Genomic DNA, 19,918 nt, shown 5'->3' on the forward strand with positions numbered 1-19,918 from the left:
TGCAAGCAATAGCTCTCAAAGTATAGTATATACATATATATGAAAGAGAGAGAGAGCACAAGAAAGAGAGGTATTTCTTAAAAGCCCTGGGATATAGAGTTCTCAATACATTTCAATTAATGAATGACTGAAATACAGTACAGTATTCCCTCATTCAGCGCAGGTATTACGTTCTAGATGCCCCCGCGAAGTAGGAACCTTACATTTATTCCATGTATTTACTAAACACCTATTCTAAAAATATTACAGTAGCTTCTGTATTGACCACCGCACTGAGAAGTTTACCAATGAAACTCTACATAGGCCATTTTTAATAGCTTGAAATTTTGACTTTCTATATTTTGTTTCTTTATTACAATATTATACATGATAATTACAACAATTCAAACAAATCATAAAGAAGACAACCAAGTGCTGTGACTTCTGATATCCCATCAATAACCCCACATTTAGGTAACAAATGACCAATTACACATACATTATTCCCTATCTTTCTGTTTTCCTAAAACATGTTCAAATTTGAAATATGTATATAGAATTATGAAGACAAAAATGTCATCATAATAAGTTCATCACGAACCTATTCACTTTTCTCACTTAACAATATACCATAGATGTCCACCTAGGTCAACAATGATAGCTCTAATTGATCATTTTTAATATCTGTATAATGCTGCATACTTTGGGTTTGCCATAATTTATCAAACTACTCCATTATTGATGAAACTTTATGATTTTTTTACAGTTTTTGCCTTCACAAACATTGCTGAATAGGAACCTTGGGGAGGTATTACATGTGTTAGTGCATTGGTATTGAAATAATGTCCCTTTATTGAGGGATTTGAAGTTTTTTGTTCCCTCAGATTTTTATTATTACATAAAGTAATGTAGCACAATTTAAAGACATCATTGTATACATTGGTACTTTCATCTCTAAAGGGTAGTTTACAAAAAGTAAAATAGCTGAGTCAGGAGCATGATCCCATTTTTTTCCCCATTTTTAATTTACTAGCTAATACAGATCACTTTCACCCCCCAAAATTACAATTCACATCCCTATATTGAAATGTGCTTATTTTCCCCATACCCTAACCAACATTGGAAGATATCAATATTTTTCTCTTTTTCCAATTTTATGAAGAAAATACCGGATATCCTTGGATTTGCATTTCCCATGTTACCAGTGAGTTCGGGCAGCTTTCCATGAATTTATTAGCCATCTGCAGTTCTTTTTTGTGCATTACCTATTAATATCATTTACGATTTCCTTTATGTTATTTATCTTTTAAAATCAATTTAAAAACTTCTTTCTATATGAGGAATATGTAGCTCTTATCCTGTCCTACTTTTTCTTCTTTCCATTAGTTCATGAGAAGATACATATATAGTGAGCCAAGAAAACAGATAGCCAAGAAAACAGATAGCCAAGACTGCAGGACCAGTTTGAAATAAACATTAGTGACACTAAAGGAAAGCTTGCCATATTCACTTTCTAAAATATTAAGCTCCACAAGGATGGGGATCTTTATTTTGTTAAATCATGTATCTCAACAATCTAGAACATGCCTGGCAAATAGTAGAAACTCAGTAAATATCTCCTCACACATTTACTCAAGATAGAAGTTTGCCAAATAAATGTGAATATACATTAACCTTTAAAACTGTGAGGTACGGGTTTTGCAAAGGCTGTTTGAACTTGACCATCATTTAGTATATACCACATCTTAACATCACAATTACTCCTAAGGAGCAGGTATGGTTACTTCTGTTTTACAGATGAAAACACTCAAGACTCAGAAAGTCTCCCAGGATAACACAGCCAATAAAGAGAGAGCTGGGATATAAGTCCAGGTCTTTCTGATACAAGATGGAGATCCTTGTCACTGTGTCATCTTGCCTATCAGCACATACATCTGACTTGGGTTGATTGAAATATGCTTATCATCTAATTTTCAACTTAAAATGGCCCTAGGACAGAGAAACAACCTAACTGAGATTTATAAACCAAGAATGGCATTGATTTGAAGTCATAACATCTACAGCATTTATTTTCATGACCATAAAAATAGCTGTAAAAACACAGGCCCTAAGACACTTGAGCAATGATGTGGATAAATTTAAAAATAAAACAACAACAACAACAAAAAACAGATGGCAGAAAGCAATCAGAAGTCTACTTTCTATAAAAAGTGAAATATTGTCCTAAGAGACTACAGAAGAATGTGATTAACTCAATCAATGTGGTTTAGGAATAAAATTTTGCAACAAGTCTAGAAAAACGACCCCAATCATAGAACTAAAAAAAAGTCTCCTAATCATGTCAGATTCTAATACAACCACATAGTTATTGTCTAAGATACATGTTTAACAATAAAAATATAATGGCTTTCAGGCTGAAAAATAAATTTAATAATAACCTGATATATGAAAGACCCTTTATTAACCGTGTGTGTGTGTGTTTGTGTGTATGTATGTAAATTAAGTTTCAGTTGTATGGCATAATATAGTAATTTCTACTGAATAAAATATGATTATCATTGATTGAACTATTCTCTATGACTCCAAAATAATCATATTAATACAGTGAAAAAATTGAAATGCTTTTCTTTTTTCATATTTTAAGTGCTTTTTCAATATTTTCATAGCAATTGCCAGGGATTATCAGTAACTGGCTAGTTCAATTTCACCTGTGGTTTTATAATTAGTCTATATGATAAAAAGTTTCCACGGGCCAAAATGTTGGAATTCTTAAAAATTCAGATTAATCACAGTCTGTTTTCTCTGTAAAGTCAGATCAAAATCCAGATCTCTAAGCTAAGAATTTGATAAAGGCAAGCAGAAACACAAATAATGCCCCATTTGCGGAAATACCAGTGGTTGTCATGCTCGAGGGCTGAGGATACAGTTTCTGCTAGAATGCAATGATGCCACAGAGTCACTTGACTAACGCTATTAAATGAAAACCCTTCCTTCCTGAAAGCCACATCATTTGTTGTAGGAATTCCAAAACCTTCGATATTATTCTCCAGTTAGGGCTACAGTTCTTTTCTGCTTTTGGCAATCTTTGTGAAAAAAAAAACATTCTCAAAAGACAAGAAAGCCTGGATCAGGGTTAATGTTGATCAAATGCATTTTAATAACTATAAAATACCAATCCCTCTATTAAAAATTTAACAACAAAAATTATTATCAATTTTGTATAGACAGAATTTCATGAAAATTACTAGAATAATTATTAAAACAGAGAAAACTTCTGTAAATTTGTCAGTTGAAAAGAGGTGAAATTATTAATTATAGGTTCTTCCATAAATATTTTTATTTTTTCCTTCAATGTTTAATGTTTAGCATGTTAATTTTATATAAAAATATAACATAGAATGTCTATAAGAATTTAAGAATAGTAATTACTCTTAAAAATGTTTGGAGAATGTTAATTAAAAATGATCGTCTAAAACAATTTGTACCTCCGAGATATTCACATTTCTATTTCCAAAGTACATAACAAATATCGACAAAAGTTTTATAATTTTTCAATGTAAACTTTATCTGAGACAAATAAAAGCAAATTACCTTTAGTTCCATGAGGAATGCAACATGATTTAATTATAAAAAATATTTATCTGGTAACATAAAAATTATTTCTCATAAATTCATTTTAATATTTATAACAATGGCATTCATTTAATTTTTATAAAGTAGCATCAATTCAATAAACCATTGAAATGACTAACAATGCAATATTGTTCCCCAGGAGATGTTTCTAAACTTTTCAGAATGTTTTTTTACAAGTAGTTTCCTTCTTTGTGCCTTGAAAAGATCTTCACAACAACGAAGACATTTATTTTACAGATTATAAGAATTTCAACAGAGTCCACTTTGACATATCCAAAATCCAGTCATGGTAAGAAACAACAAACTTGCTCCTCTGGGCCTCAGTTTTCTTTTTCACTGAAAGAAGCTGCTGAGGTCCCACTAGAAGACAATGCTCAGTCTCACCTCTGGCCAGGCCATTCCAGAGCTGTCCCCCCTTCCCTCTCTGTCATCCCTCCTCCCACCATGGCAAACTGCGTGTGGTGGGGGCAGAGGACAGAGGATGGTAAGAAACCAAGTCCCCAAGACATTCTGAGGGACATGAAATTAGAAACCCTTAGTATTTCACTAAAGAGCAAATGTACCATCACACTCTCATATATAAATGACAGTTTTCAATTACAATCATTAAACTCTTCTTAGTCCACACATTAAAACGCCTCAATGCGTGAGTAACCTAAATTTTGCATACTGTAACTTAAAACCAGATATTTTAACACAGTTAGCGGAAACCCAATATCTGATCCTACAAGAAAGAGTTTCATTTTCTTTAAAATAACACCCTGAGAAACTGTTCTGAAAATACAAACGTCTCATGTTGCACACCTAAACTGTCATGGTCATAAAAGGAGACTAAATTCTTTAGATAAGCTTGTTCATGAAGTACCTCATGTGCTTTTAGAGAACACCACCACATTGTGGCTAAACAGCATTATGCCAGCAGGCCTGAAAGTCACCATACTTACAACAGCAAACAATTCCAATTGCTTTCCTCATATTAGAAAGCTGACATGCTCACAAGAAATGGAGCCGAGGGAGAAAGCCCTGCGAGACTCAATGTTTTCATCTGAATACTAACTCAGACAACTTATTGGAAACCCATTCATAGTGACTTTGCAGAGTATATTTCAAACAAAATTGCATTAATTTTACAAGCAAGCAAACCTCAATCTGTAAAATTTACTAAATAGTCTATTTAAAAAGTCCATTTCCAATTATAATAGTAAAAAAAAAGAAAGAAAGAAAACCTTCCAATCTAGCATTATTCACTGCCTATAACAGTATGTAATATAACTTTGAGAAAAAAATTAGGAAAACAATTTAAAATTTATAAATTTCTATGCTAACTTGTATTTAAAACACAACCAGAATGCCTGTCTACAATACACCAAGTCCTATACTAAAATCATTACCTCATTTTTTTAATTCATAACATTGCCATCCAAATATAAGGTAAAAATACATAACACTGTTTCATCGCATTTTCAAAAAGTTATTTTTATAAATTATTTACCTATAAATATAAGTATCTGGGGATAATCTTGTTATAAGATTATGCTTTTAAAGTGGGATGTGGAGTTTCAAGTTCCAAACATGTTTTCTAAGTTCCCATCTTTTCCTGTACATTCATTTTTGAAACACAAAATGAAGGGATTAAGTGAAAAGAAAAATCTCACAGACACAGACAACAGTGTGGTGACCACCAGAAGGAAATGGGGGTCGGGGGAGGTAGAAGAGGGAAAAGGGGGGATAAATCATGATGGAAGGAGACTTCAGCTGGAGTGGTGAATATACAATATACAGATGATGTATTAGAGAACTGTAAGCCTGAAACCCGTATAACTTTATAAACTGATGTCACTCCCATAAATTCAATAACAAAATAAAATAAAATGTAAAATATTTATTTTGGTATACAATATTGGGTTCAGATCACAGGGATTTATGGGCTACCTATATAGTGATAGACTCCGAGAATACAGATAACAATAGACACATTCTCTTCTTTTGAAGGTTTATAAGTGGAAAGTAGCTTGAAATTAAGTTAGAAAATAAGGCCACATAGCATGAAAGAGCTTTCAGTCTGATGATATGGAAAGACTTGGGTGTGGGGCAGAGTGCTCTGTAGCAATTGGGGCCAAGTCATTGATGGGAAACACGTTGCTAGGCAGCAAGATTATTTTGGACCAATGTGAAAATCTAGGGCAATGGTAAACAGAATGGAAAAAGAAGAGAAAGATTCGAGAAATACTAATAAGTCAGAATGTCAGGGATTAAGGTTCACTGGCTGCAGAGACGAGAGAAAAGTCTGAGATTGACATGAGGTGTGTGGCCTCGGTGATGCAGGGAATGAGTGCACTGGGGACAGCAAAAGGAAGTAGAGGGAATAGAACACCTTGTGATGGGGACAAGGAGGAGCAGGTCAGCAAGGAGAGAAAAGAGAACTCTTTCATAAGTTTGAGTCGCTGATTTTTCATCCAAGTTTGCGTGAATAGCAAGTATTTTCATGTATGAATCTGAAATTCTGCGACGGAGATCTAGATTTGGGGTTGACAGTTGGTGGTGGTAATCTAAAACTTGAAAATTGCTGAGCTTGTCCAGAAAGCATGTACAGAATGAGAAGAAAAAAAGAGCAAAAAATTTGAGGAGATCCTGATGTACGAAGATAAGATGGTGGGAACTTCTGTCCGATGTAGGCGATGAAGACTAAGACTTGGTAAGAAAAGATTAGGAGGATTACCAATGATTTTTAGCAAGAGGAGCTTTAGCGGTACGGCAAAAGGCAGAGGTTGTCACAGTGGACGGAGAAATTAGGTAGTAAAGCAAATAAGTATTTATCCAAAGATGCCTGCCAGTAGGAAAGGGAGACCTACAGACAAACCTGTGTTTACTAATGCTGCTGTCAGTTAGGTGCTGCAGCCCATTTCTAATCCCTGCCGCTCGTCTTTGAGGGAGTTCACATACCCATTTCACAGAAGCAGCAACTAAAACGCAAAGAAGACGGGTTACAGTTGATATCACCTAGCTAGGAAGTGTCAGAGCCTCCTTCACCGTGTTACGTCCACTCATACTTCCTGTCTGACCTTACAAATTCAGCATAATCCACTCCTTCCATACCTAATCCATAGATTACAAACCACTGCACTTGTGTGAGTTAACACATCTGGTTATCTGTTGACACCTTGGAGAGCTCCAGAGCCCGGAGGATGAGATGAAGGCATCTTCTACACTGTTATCACCACTTAAGTGAATTCCAAAATCCACTCCCATGCAATGAACTGATACACGCGCACTACGCCCTCCAGGTTGTTGGTGTTACACTCCTTCCTCTGCCCAAGAAGGCTTCCTACCTTCTTCAACTGGTGAACTGTTAGTCTTCTGAAGCCCATCACTTTTCAAGTCTGATCTGAAGTGGGCAAAGGGGGTCAGATATATGGGGACAGAAGGATGGTGAGCACACAAGACAATATACAGATCATATTATATGCATACATATATGTATATATAAGAGCTATGATCTCATATATATGTCACCCCCATACATTTAACTAAAAGAAAATCTGATCTACAGCTCTCCATGAGGCACGTCTCTCACCAGGCAGAGCCAATGGTCCCTTGTCACATACCCACAGGACCCGCGTCAAGCACTTATCATTCTGAATCATAATGATTGCTTTAATCTCTCCCTTGCTGGAATGTGAGTCTTTCAAAGATAGGGACCGTATTTCATTCAATGGAGAATCAATAGTTCATAAAGCGGTGTGTGGCACCGAGTAGATAATAAGTCACTGATTGCTGTGTCGTGAAAATACCGTGGGCTTTGGAGGTGGTGAGGGAAGAGGCGTGGGGTCCTCAAGTCCCCGTTCTGCCTCATGCCACCTCTGTGAGCTGGGAAGGTCACAGGCTTTGCTCTCTGTGTCCCCATCTGCATTGAACTAATACCACTTGCCTTAAAGAGATGCTATGAGATTAAAAAAAACAAAACTGAAACAAAAAATTACAGTCCCTGGTATGTAATTAACTACTTAATAAATGTTAGTTTTCTGTCTTTTCACCCCACCTTGAATGCATGAATGCAGAGCAGGTAAGATTCAAAGGATAAATGTGTTTGTTAATTAAACATATACTACTCATATGTGCAACCCAGAATAAAAACTATAGTAGGTGCCGTATGTGTGTCAGAGAGATCAATTTCTGCACTCAAGCAGTCGACAATCCTATGAGAAAAATACAAGTTTTATTTAAATGATGATTTTTAAACTAAGATAGAAAATGGAGTCCTATAAACTAAATGCATGGATAATGCTATGGAGAACGCAGTGAGGGCACAGATGCTTTGGGGGAAATACTGGAAGGGGTCACCGATGATCTGGAATCTGACATAAGTTTTGAAGAATTGATTTTAAGTTGGAGTCATGCATGTACAAGAGCAGGAAGGCTACACAAAAAGATTCAGTATGCACAGAGGCACAGACGCAGGAGGCATTTCTCTGGGAAGGCAGACTGGTTTGGTGTGACTTGCTGAGGATAAGAAGCATGAGAAAGTGAGGTGGGGTAAAGACATCACACTGCCGAGGAAAGAAATTTGCAAACCCGTTGAAAAAAATCAGTCAACCCATGATCTGGCTTAGAACTCCCATGCTTTCTAATTTAAGTCTCTCTACCATACTTACTAGAATTTTCAAAGTTATACACAAAAAGAAAAGGGAGTTAGAAAACAAGGTGTCATTATATACTATGAATGGAAACAAATTCTATTTCCTGATGGGTGGCTTTCATGTACCATTCACATAGACTACATGTGACTACTCACCCTCAGCTTGCAGGATTGTGAGAACAGGAAAAATGGGTCTGATTAAAGAGAATCTGTGCCTGAAGAAATAATAAAAAACACTTCGTGAAAAATGCCTATGTCTTCCACTGACCAGTCCCCCTTTTCCTCTGTCCACACAAAATGTTCTACTGCCACCTGCTGCTTTAAGTTGCAGAAGCTCACACACATGCACACACACAACTTTTTATCATGCTTTGCTGATTCTACTGATTCCATCGTTTGCCTTTTTTCCCCCTTCCTTTTCTTCTAGGATGATCAAGGCTCTAGGGCTTGTTTCTTAGCCAAAGTAAACTGTGATAGTAATGAAGGTGTAAGAGTTATGCAAAACTTGGTAGGAGGAAATTACAGCTTTGAAAATCATGTGGATGTCATAACTTCTTTTGAGGACTTCTCAATAATTGTACATTCTTATCAAAAAGTAGTAACCGATCCTCAAATGCTTCGTTCGCCTCTTGTTCAGATGGTACCCCGAACTCTCTAAGCCAAGTATATAATCTGTATGTACAATCAGAGGTTTCCCACACAAGGTATTCTGTACATGTTAGATTAAATGTAATATAGAGGATAAGCCTGGCTTATCTGATGTTACTAAAATTTGTTGAATAACTTCAGTTTCTTAACATGTGTTATAGATTGTGAATGTTTTCATGTCTTGTGATGTAACCAGTTCCAGTTTAACAAATATTTTAAAATATATTTTAGTATGTATTGGTTTTGGGGTATCCAACTGAGCGGTTAGATAACCATACACTTTACATAGCTTTCCCTTCCATATTTCCAGTTCCCCCCTGGCACTATACATAGTTATCACAATATTATTGAGTATATTTCCTGTGCTTTACTGACTTCCCCATGACTATTCTGTAACTACCAATTTGTGCTTCTTAGTCCCTTCACCTCTTTCAACTAGTGCCCCAGCAAATATGTTTGTCTTCCTTTTTGACACATGTGGGTAGGAGGTAGGTGGTGCTTACCCATCTTGTGACCACTCAATGGGTTAGGTCACAGGGATCTATGACAACCAAAAAGAAAAAGAAAAAGAAAAGGAAAGGAAAGAAAGGAAAGCCTGCTGGAAAGTTCTCTAACTGTGATCAAAAGGCAAGTCACTACCTTGAGTATGGTTTTATTTCCTTTTTTTTTTTTTTACAGGGTAAGTTTTGTTTTTTTTTAATTTTATTTTTTGGTTATTCAATTACAGTTGTCCCATTTTTCCCCCATTGCTCCCTCCTCCCAGCCCATCCCTTTTCCCACAATCATATCCCTCCCCGTTGTCCATGTCCATGAGTCATTTATACACGTTCCTTGACTAGACCCTTCCCTTACTTATCCCCCTTCTCTCCCTCCCCTCTCCCTCCTACTGACTACTATTCTAGTCTTTGCCTATTTAGTTCATTTGTTTGTGTTGCTCTTTAGTTTCCTGTATTAGGTGATATCATATGGTATTTTGCTTTCTTTGCCTGGCTTATTTCACTAAGCATAATTCTCTCTAGTTCCATCCATGTTGTCGCAAATGGCAGGAGTTCCTTCTTTCTTTCTGCTACATAGTATTCCATTGTGTAGATGTACCACAGTTTTTTGATCCACTCATCTACAGATGGGCACTTAGGCTGTTTTCAGCACTTAGATATTGTAAACAGTGCTGCAATGAACATAGGGGTGCATAAGTTCTCTTGAATTAGGGTTTCAGGATTTTTCGGGTATAATCCTAGCAGTGGAATCACTGATTCAAATGGCAGTTCCATTTTTAGTTTTTTGAGGTAATTCCATACTGTTTTCCATAGTGGCTGCCCCAGTCTGCATTCCCACCAACAGTGCAGTAGGATTCCCGTTTCTCCACATCCTCGCCAGCACTTGTTTGTTGATTTGTTGATGATGGCCATTCTGACTGGTGTAAGGTGGTATCTCGTTGTGGTTTTTACTTGCATCTCTCTGATGGCCAATGATGTTGAGCATTTTTTCATGTGCCTATGGACCTTCTGTATGTCCTCTTCGGAGAAGTGTTTGTTCAGGTCCTTTGCCCATTTTTTAATTGGGTTGTTTGTTTTCTTGATGTTGAGTTATATAAGCTCTTTATATATTTTGGAGATAAGTCCCCTGTCTGTGATGTCATTGGCAAATATGTTTTCCCATATGGTTGGTTTCCTTTTCATCCTGCTGATGTTTTCTTTTGATGAGCAGAAACTTTTTAGTTTGATGTAGTCCCATTTGTTTATTTTTTCCTTTATTTCTCTTGCCTTAGGAGATGCATCCGTGAAGACCACCAACTCACACCACACACGAGAATAAACTCAAGATGGTTTTATTTCAATATTTTGCTCAGTGAACAGTCTGGAATACCTGCTCTGAGTGAAAATGCAGGAGATATATTTATTTCCTCTTTTCAGAAGTTCAATCTAGTGTACCAACAAAGGACTTACTCCTTGTTTCAATGCCTTGCAATAAGCAAATGTCTAACCTCCAAGGGTGCTGCTAACTTCAGCCATTGAAAATCTCTGAATTAAACTCTATATTTTTTAACTCTTTAAATTATATTTTATTGATGATGCTAATCCAGTAGTCCCAATTTTTCCCCTTTTTCCCTCTCCACCCAGCACCCCCGACTCCCTCAGGCAATACCCACACCATTGTTCAAGTCCATGGGTCATGCATGTAAGTGCTACTCCGTTTCCTGTACTATACTTTATATCCCCATGGCTTTTCTGTAACTACCTCTTTGTACTTCTTAATCCCATCATCTCTTCACCCATTTCCCCACACGCCCTTCCCATCTGGCAACCATCAAAACACTCTCCATAGCCATGATTCTGTCTCTGTTCTTGTTTGTTTTGTTTCTTTTAGATTCAATGGTTGAAAGATATGTTATTTATTGCCATTTTATTGTTCATACTTTTGATCTTTTTTTTTTAATAGAAATTAGTGAACTTGTATTAAAAAGTAAGTCTTACACAGTATAAAACTAAGGTATTCCATATAAGACTACTGGCATTTCAGATTTATCACAAGGATATATCCATTGAAGTTTTCAAAAGTAACGTGTTTGCATTGATGATACAATATGTCTCAAATTAAACTTTAATTATAATATAGTTATAAGATTTTGGTAAGTGATTAGATTTTTAACATGGTCATACAGATGATGACAGAATGTGAATTTATATCATGCATGCTCCAGATCACATGTTATTGCATATTAATTATGTAATCCAATAAGCCATTGAACTCATTTACAGGGCTTAGAATCACAGGGCCTTCTAGAGTCTGCCTCATTTGACATTCCCTCTTATCCCCCATCACTTGCTCCTCTCTTACCCCCTTGCCACACTGGATCACACATTTCATTTCCCCTAGTGGGTGGTACATCCCCAACTTAACCTCCCTCCACAAACGCAATCCCTTCTTCATGACCCACCTCAAGTGTCACCGCCTCCTCATAGCCTTTATAAACTGTCTGTGAGGAAGGTCAAGTTCCTCGGCATCGCATATCAATTTCAATTTCAATACTCTGGAGTTTGGTCACTACTTTGTGGAGGTGTGTTCTTCCGTCCCTTCCATACGACTGTGTTCTATTTAACTTGAACATCCCACATTGCCTGGTATGTAGTAGGCACCAGATAAATGTTCAACTTCTGATAATAACCAATAACTGAACAAAACGAAGTTTGAATCTTGTGTTTTCATTTAAACAGTAATTTACTTAAATCATGAGTACTCAGTAAAATTACTGATAATTGTATTAGGTATTGTAATTTTAGCTAAGGCCACATTCATATATTTTAAAATAGAATACTGCAAATTAAAAAGATACAAACCCTACATTATGGAAAAAAAAGACTACAATATGAGCAAAAGCACAACCCTGAAATGGGTCATATGCTTATGCACCCTTTGGCAAAAGGATGAAAAGACAGAAAAAGTAATCTGCATTTCTCTAGTTCTATTTTTACCACTTATTAGATATAAAACCTTTCAGTAAAATGAGGTCAATAATATATCCTTTTCTTACCTCACAGGATATAGATACAAAATGCATATGAAAATCCTTTTCTTAAGCTAAAATGTAAAGCCATATTCTTATTGAGCCCAAAAGTTTATATTCAGTCTATTTGTGCATTAGAAATGATTGAGCCTGGTGAACATTTAGCCCACTCACTGTCTAGCACACTTAGGGAGAATTTCCCTTTGAGAAATAAAATATTCATCAGTTCTAATTATAAATGTTACTGTTGTCAAGACAGCTTTTCTCATGAGGGATAGCATTATTCTAAAACAGTCTTTAACAATTTTAAAAACCTCAATTCTTATTTACAAATACATCATCCCTTCTAATATCGCATTCATCAGAATACTCTCATCAATTTTAAAGAAATGTTATTTGGGAAAGGCTTCAATAAAGTTCCTTTCCTTAGCTCTACTAGGGAATTAGAATTCATGACACGAGGATTTAACTATGTAGCACTTAAATTAAAAGCAGGAGGTCTGGAATTAATGTCACAAAAGTAACAGGCACAATAGGGTTAGCATGGCCCATTAATGCAGGACCACTGGGACAAAATGACAATCCAAGGCATGAAGGACAAAAGGGTAATTGGATGTAACAGGGATCTCATTTTAGCAAACATGAATCTTGGCCATTCCTATAAGCATGATTCACTCACTACAACACTGTAAAAACAAGACATTCCTATATTGAAACATTCAAAAAGGCAACAATATGTTTATCCTTCTTGACATTACAATAGATATCCAAAATAGTAAATATTCCACATTATAAACATGTAATGTTATTGTTATTCATAAATTCACAATTATAAAATATTCATACTGTTTAAAGCCCTTCTATATGTCATCTGATTCTCCCAACAACCCTGTGAGCGAACAGGGACAGTGAGCTTCTAATTTCATATATGAGGAAACAAGAATAATACTCTTCAATTTCCCATAGCAAGTAAAAATTCAGCCACTGATTTATCATTCCTTAATCGATCCACTTTTCAGTAAGTACCAATTATATGGCAAACACTGTACTATATGCCAAAGGAAAAGAAAGACAAACAAGATTAATCTCCTAATTAGAAAATCGTAGATAGCAGATCCAAGTTTTGTAAATGGAAAGTTCAGTAAGTACTATTGTGTTTTAGGCTTCAACTAGCATAATGATATCCTAGTGAATCTCTACATATCACAGACACAAAGTTCAAAGAAAAACATAGAGTGCCATAGAGGAAAAAATATATGTAAATTTCCTCCTTTGCTAAAACCAAACAGTAAACTGGATACTTTTTTTCTTTTGAAACTTAAAATAAGCAATCAAATATTAAGTAGGCATTTAGCCCACAATGTAATCCATCACTATGATAGTCACTAAATATACCAGAAATAAAGACCAATGTGTTGTTATAATTCAGAACAAAAATGATGTTCGTGTGTGTATTTATTTTTATGTATTTATTTTTTATGTGTGTGTGTGCGTATTTAAATGTGAGACCCAAATATACTCATCAAATAACAGGATATACAGATATGTTGCTAGCAAGTGAATTAAGATTTTAAATACTGTAGTTGCACAGAAAATTATGACACAGTATCTATTGTAAACTAAAATAGTTTAGATGTCCTTGCTCAATATAATTCCGTGTCCTTTGCAAGATAAATGTAAATAGCATACTGAACAGTTTTAAAATCTCTGAGAATGTTGTATGACACCATATGGCGCACAGAAATTCAAATAAGTAAAACCACACTTTCTACCTTGAGAATAGAATATAGACCCAAACAATTAGGGAAGTTCAATACCAACCTAAATGATTCACTGTGGCAGACCTTGAACTTAGTTGAAAATCTTTATTTTAAAGAAAGCAACACATGTGGTTTTTAAAAATCCACAGTAGAGTCATGTGATTTTAATTATTTTATAAATTAGCTTAGCTTATAAGGCAGAAAAGTGTTCCATCTTTATTAACCTAATCATAATATAATGCTTCTAAAAGATTTTTGTGAACATTAAAATGCCCTATATTTTCTACAATGATTTTTATTGTGAAAAGATTATACAATTACCTTCACCTTGAATAAAAATATCATGCACTGGGAAAAAGTGACCTTTATTTCAGACTTTCCTAGGCATGACCGTAATAAATTAATACATTTAATATTACAGACTAAAAAATAATCAGTAGAAAATAGACCTGTATTTTCAATGAAGATTTTCTGTTACTGGGCTGTGTCAACAGCCATGGCTAGGAAAGTCTTTAGCTTTGACAATTGGGCCACAGCAATAATGCCAAGCAACCTCCATAGAACATGGAATTGGCTCCCCCTGTTGGGTCTGAAGAGTCCACACTTATGACCGTGACATCACAGAGCTTGAAAACAAAAAAGTAAAATGAACAATGTAAACAAAATCTCTATAAGCATATTGGAAATCTCTGGTTATAGACTTTTATATTATATTTTCAAATAAAAAGAAATCATGAAAATCAGCATATAGTAATTGAAGAAAAGAGAAATTAATTTTCAATGTAGTGATATAGATAAAACAGCCAAATAAGATACATAATTTCATGAATAATATTGCCTTCTTTTTTCATCTAAAAACCATGCCACCCATTGAACTAAACACACAAGAAAATGAAAGATACTCCTTCACAAAATATATGGTGTGAGATATGTTCTGGTAATATAATGTGTTTTTACCGTTGTTGATATATAAATATTTGCGAAAGAACTTGCTTTTTCTTTAACATTTTTATTGCTCAGAGCAATGCAAAGATTTCTATCTTTTAAGGAACAGCTACATCTCTTAAGAATGGCTACTACGATTAAGCCATTGGGGGAGCTGTCTTTAACCTGCTTGCCCGAGCAGGTCTTAGAACAATAGTTGCGGCAAGAGAGGGAATTAATACAGAGCAAAGAACATGATACAACCCTTACTCACTTATGAATGTAGTAAATTGGGGGGGGGGCATATTACACAATGCAAACAGCAACGGAAATAAATGTAAAGTTACAACTATGAATAACAGAAGTTTTATGTTATTGAGAAATAATGCAATAAATTGCAATCCCCCATTTGCAAACGAAGTATTTACTATTAACTTCCCTGATGACACCCCACTTCAGCAAAGGCTCTGCCCCAGTCACTGTAAGAACAGTAAAGTGTTAATGACAGTGAGGCATTCTGAAGAGGACAAAAGAGAAATAAATTAAAAATCACGACTAAGCCCTAAGACCCTAAATATCTGACAACATATCAAGACGTTTCTGTTGTATCTTGTCTTTTTTCATACTTTGTAAATCATCGTTTAACTTTATCTCGTTACTTTTCTTAAAAGTTGGTCTTTCAGAAAGCTGGGGTCAGTAAGCCTTATGAAAACGTCCAGAGCAACAAAGGGGTCCTGATGCAATAACTTGCAGTGAACCTGTTAGAGCCGATTGCTTTCCTTTTCAACAGCAGGCAAGACAACACCGTGTGGGTCCTGCCTTCACGTAGGTTCACAGACGAGCTCTGGAACCCCTGACTAGAACACACAAAAGGAAGGGAAAAATACCCAAAACAGTTTCTTCTGAAAATCCCCATGGAACCATTTTCTTACCAGAAAACCAAGAAAAAACTATCATCTCGGGGCTCTTTCCTGCACAGATGCTTTCAAAACCCGGCACTCAAGCAAACATTGGTGTTGTATCTTAGATACATATGGATTAAGTAGGATATACACTCTGGCCTGGGAACTGAACCAATATTTACAACATTGGGTTTCTATAGAAAACTGTGTCCAAAGTCTAAATATTTTATGGACATTTGGAATATACTGATATAAAAATCTTTTGCTAAGAGATATATTATGAAGATAGGATACAGATTAATTCATGTTGATTTTTTTAATTTTTTACCACCCACTTCTCCATCACAGTCTGGCAAAGGAATGAAAAGTCTATGTTTTACACATGTATATAATTCTTGATTGTGAACACCCTATGGGATTTTTTTAAATTAGCAGCAAGAATACATAATACATTTCTAGCAACCTTAGACTGATCCTATCAAAGTCATCCTACTCTATTTCAGTTCGTCTTATTGACATTTATCAGACTGACCATTTGCCTAGGGAATCTCAAAAAATGTGATTTTCCAGATTTTGCTGGTTAGCAAACACAGATTTTACTGTGTTCGGTTTCTCTTGGATCTGGAATAAATTGTCATCTGCTGGCAAATAGCTCATTGATAGCATCCAAGTTCTTAACATTCAAGTTACAAAAGAAAAAAAATTAGGAACATTTTGCCTTCAAACTCTGAGGCAATCATTAGAACATTTTAGACATAGAAAATGATTATAAACAGAAGAATTTCTTCCGAACTTATAAAATATATAAGAATACACAAAAGTTTCACTTCATATTCATCCTTTAATTTCTCATTTATTACTTAAAATATGAACTATTTAAGAAGAATCATAATGGATGACAGCACTCATTTATTAATTATTTTAAAATATTTTATCTAAGAAAGCCAGAATAAAGATTTTTTAAAAATGAGGACTAAGAAGTACAGTAAGATACAATGCTATGAATTAAGAAAACTAGTTATGAGAACGATGTCCCCATGAGGGAGACACAGGTTGTTCCTGACTTTGTTCCTCCTCAGAAGAACAAAAACACACATTCAAGAACAAGAGAACAAGGAGAGAATCCTATAAGACAGGGATGAGGCTGAAGTGCCCCCCTATACCTCAGAGCCAAGACAGACACAATTAGAAGGGTAAGAGAGGCAGCTACACACTAAATTGCATCTCCGTGCACAGACAGTCCCACAGAGAGAGGTCTACCTGAGCCTCTGGTTCCTCCAGTGGGAAAAGAGAATCCAAGGGTAAGGGCCAACCAGCCAGGCTCCCCCAGCATTGTAGGTAACTTTACAGGAGCCCCTGCTCTGACTTAGCACCACAAGGATTGCAATGGAATCTGTAGATCCAACACTGAAAATAGGGTGGTGATGGAGGAGAGGGTAGCCTTGCAAAAACCAGCCCACGGATCTTAGCAGACTGAGTTAAGACCAGCAGTGCCCAAGCAGTGATCCCAACCAGCAGCTTTGCTCATCTGAAGAATCAGGTCAGGGGCACACACTGACCAGGGCATTCAGCAGGGTGCAGATCTGCCTGAGTTGGGTCCTCAAAGGAGGAGTTTTGCTGGACCTCCAGCCTGGGTTGCCCGTGCCAAAGCAAGGCACAGGGTCATAGCCCCACCAACTGGGGAGGTTGCTACCAGCCCCATCTGACCAGAAAGCTGGTGACAACTCCTAGAAGCTGTGCGGCCCAGCAGCACTTGAGCCAAGAGGTACAGGGAGCAGAGCTGATAGCTCCCAGAGCAAAGTCACGGCCTTGTTCAGCCTGTACACTGGGAGTGCAGGTCAGCTTGACTTAAGACAATACACCAAGTTTTGCCAGTTTGAGAGCTGCTTCGCCTTCTGGACCTGGCAGAGACTCCAATTCAGTGTTGCTCATTGCTAAATACAGCCATCAGCCTGTCTGGCCAGGGAACCTAATGAGAGTGCACAGGAAGCTGTGTAGCCCATACAACGGCCCTACATGCAGTGGCATTTGAACAGAGAGAAGAGTCCATGGCTTAAGGCATCTGCAGAGCAAAATTTGTGGCCTCATCTGATCAGGAATTCAATGCACACTCTGGCCGGATTTAGGTCCCCAAACATTTTAGGGCAGGGAAGTTCATTCACAGCCCCAACTAATATGGAATATAGTATTCAGTCTCAACCATTAAGTAAGCCTGACCAGGGAGTCAAGGCAACAGCAGAATCCATCCTTATAGCCTCACTCGGGTAGCGAACCAAGCCACTAGTTCCTGTCCAACTGTCCTCAGCCAATAGCACATCCCTCATCCCTATCCTCAGAACTGGAACAATCCCTTCACCTAAAATAGGCCATAAGAGCAGGCCCTACTTGACCAAAGCCATTACTAGCAGGCACACACATAAACCCAAACTAAACTAACTAGTGAAAGAGTATCCATGCCAAAGTAAAGCTATAAGGTCTGGAAGATGAGACCCATAATTCAAATATGTGGATAACAATGTAAGGATTCAAGGATCACAAAATTTTTTTTAAAAAATTCCAGGTAACCACGACATTACCAAAGGAAACCAGCAAAGCTCCAATAGCTAATGCTATAAAAATGGAGATCTGTGGGCTATCACACAAATAATTCAGAATGATCCTTTAAAAAAAAGTTTCATGAACTAAAAAAAAAAAAAAGGGACATCAAAATAAAGTTAGGAAAACAATGGATGAACAAAATGAGACATTTTACAAGGAAATAGCAACCATCAAACAACAGTAACAGAAATCCTACATTTGAAAAAAGAAAACATAATTAAACTGAAGAAAAGAAATGGAGTTTCAAAGTAGATTTGACCACACAGAAGAAAGAATCAGCAACCTGGATGACAGAACATTGTAAATTGCCCGAAGGTGCAAAAAGAAAAAGAGAATGAAAAAGAGAAGAAAACCTACGGGAGTCATGTGACACAATGAAAAGGAACAATTTCAATTGTGGGAATTCCAGAAGGAGAACAGAGAGAAAAGGGGGCAGAACATATAAATTCCTAAAAACTTTCCAAACCTGGGAAGAAAATGAATAGCCAGATCCATGAGGCCAAAATGATCCCAATAGGTTGAACCCAAATATGGCTACACTGGGTCACATTATAATTAAATTGTCGCATGTCAAAGACAAAAAGAGAATTTTTACAGCAGCAAGAGAAAAGAGAGGAGTTACATAAAAGGGAATCAATCCCCATAAGGTAGATTTCTCAGCAGATACTTTACAGATCAGGAGACAATGTGATGCCATATTCAAAATATTGGAGAAAATAACTGTCAACTAAGAATTCCATACCTGGCAAAGCTGTCCTATAGAAAGGAATAAAAACTTTCCCAAACAAACAAAACCTGAGGGAATTAATTACCATTAGATCTGCCTTACAAGAAATGCTAAGGGGAGTTCTTTGAGTAAAAGTAAAAGAATGTTAGTTAACATCATAAAAAAGATAGCATAAGTGTCAAATATAATGGAAAATATATAGTCATAGTTAGATTCTGCAGTATGGTAATAGTGGTGCATAACTCACAACTCTAGTTTAAAAGTTTAAAAAATAAACATTGCAAAAATAACCATAAATACAATAATCTGTTATCAATTACACAATATGAAAATATATAAATTTAACAGCAATAAACATGTGAAGTATACAAATTCTATTGAAGTTAGTTTATCAGTTTAAAATACGATGTTACATGCTTAATTTACTCATATAAGCCTTATGGTAATTACCAGGGAGAATCTTGTAGTAATTGTGCAAAGGAAATGATGAAGAAGTCAAGGCGTACTGATAGCAAAAGACATCAAGATACACATACACACACACACACACACACACACACAGAAACATAAGAACCAAAAAATATTGGATCTACAAAACAACCAGAA

General features: G+C 36.2%; 1 protein-coding gene across 2 annotated transcripts in view; it reads right to left on the bottom strand.

Annotated features, from left to right (window-relative positions):
* Positions 1–19,918, bottom strand: part of SLIT2 (slit guidance ligand 2) — a 325,550-nt gene that overhangs the window by 259,573 nt on the left and 46,059 nt on the right. The window lies entirely within an intron of this gene.

The sequence above is a fragment of the Furipterus horrens genome, unplaced genomic scaffold (assembly GCF_987537825.1).
Source record: "Furipterus horrens unplaced genomic scaffold, mFurHor1.1.pri manual_scaffold_2, whole genome shotgun sequence".
NCBI classification, from domain to species: Eukaryota; Metazoa; Chordata; class Mammalia; order Chiroptera; family Furipteridae; genus Furipterus; species Furipterus horrens.